Source organism: Mastomys coucha, unplaced genomic scaffold (assembly GCF_008632895.1).
Source record: "Mastomys coucha isolate ucsf_1 unplaced genomic scaffold, UCSF_Mcou_1 pScaffold11, whole genome shotgun sequence".
Taxonomy (NCBI): Eukaryota; Metazoa; Chordata; class Mammalia; order Rodentia; family Muridae; genus Mastomys; species Mastomys coucha.
In genome coordinates this window covers 8,784,114-8,785,862 of record NW_022196893.1, presented here as the reverse complement: position 1 = coordinate 8,785,862, position 1,749 = coordinate 8,784,114, and positions in this window count along the sequence as shown.

Sequence of the window (1,749 nt, the reverse complement as noted above, 5' to 3'; positions counted from 1 at the left end):
GGCAGCCCACGTCTCCCATGGAAAAGCATCTTATCCCATCTTGCAGAGCAGAAAGCTAAGACTTCAAGGGGTGAACCCATCTCCCATCCCCTTGTCGAGCAGGCCCTGAGCTGAGCCATTCCCTGGCCTTGTCTCCTCCCCCATAAGTTACAGAGAGAGGAGCTGCTTCCTCCCCACAGTGGTACCAGGAGGGCTACCGTCGTTATCCCTGTGTCACAGGAAGACAAAGACACTCTCATCTTGTAACCCCATTGGTCTGACTAAGCATGTAAACACAATAGTGGTGCTGATGCAGTGCCTCCACCCACCTCAGAGGTCCCCACTGTATGGAGAGGAAGATCACAAGTAACAGGCAGTAGTTTAGTACAAGGTTCAGATATGGCAAGGCCAAGAGTGCCCAAGACAGGCCCCAATCTCAGAGCACTGTACGAGGAGGTTGCCTAGAGAAACAGAGACAGGAAGAGGAGGGTGATGTCTCAAGAAACTCTACATGCTGTGGGGAACAGAGTATGGATCCACTGAGCGACCCAAGTTTGAAGTGCTAGTTCTATCCCCTAGGAAGGGGTTGTGAGGCTAACAAGGCAGGAGGTGGTGCTTCCAACACAGAGCTACTGGGGACAGGTGAATCACGGTGCCATTTCCAAACCCCAGCAATATCCACCCTTGAGTGTCCTGTGGTCACCAGATCTGGAACCCTGCCCTCTGCCTCCATCGCTCTCTTGGTAGCCTTGAGTTTTATAAGGATCAAGAGTCCCCAGCCAAGGGACCTATGAGACTTGAATAGTTTTTGTGTCCATGATCCACCTAACAGCCAGGGGAGCACACCACAAGGAACAGAAACTGGTATTGTCTGGCTGAGCAGAATGAGGGCATCTTTGTCAGTACCAGCACATAGTAGGTAGTCAGCAGTAGGTAGTCAGAGATGAAGCCAGAGACACTGCAGATGAGTTCAGGATCCCAAGAGAGGCTTCCTCTAGCCTATCTCTCTCCAGATCTTTCACCAGGCATGTTGATCAGACCTACTATGTGCCAAGCACTTTCTCCCCTTACTTTGCTTCTTAAAGGCACACTGTGGTACTATGAGGCACAGCAGGACAAGAATCTGACCCACTGTCATGCACTCCATGAGAAAGTGGAGAGCTGGAATTTTGACTCAAATTTAACGAACTCCAGAATCCTTTTTCTTAGTCATTCCATTTTACTGTTTCTCAACTCCAACCTCAGTAATTTGCCTCTTAGTTTGATCATCTGCTGTTCAATATTTGAGGTCTGTGATATGGTATGTCATCAGACATTCCCGCTGTAGTATGAACATATATTTTGATAAGAGCATCTGGGTTGTGCATATGTTAATAGAATGCCCACATTAATAGTAGTACTGTTAATGTTACCACTCTAACATCTACTGCTTGTCATGACTATTAAATCCATTTACCTTTGTAACCCTCTGGATCATCAAAGATGACATTTCAACGAAGATTCACCCCTTCTGCCTCTCCCCGCCCCCTTGCCCTGACTTAGCTGGTCAGAGCTTTCCTCCTGCCTTCCCGTGAAAGGCTGCAGACCCAGCCATCCCAGGAGATGGAAACCCTGTGACCTTGAACATCTCCCTTGAATGTGTCCCTGATAATCAAATAGTCAGGTAAGGGGGATAGCCCTTTACATAAAATAGCTGAGTGATTTTCCATGTCACTTAGAGTCCAAGGAGGTGGCTCCCTAGCAGGTTCCCTACCCCACAGGAGAACTACC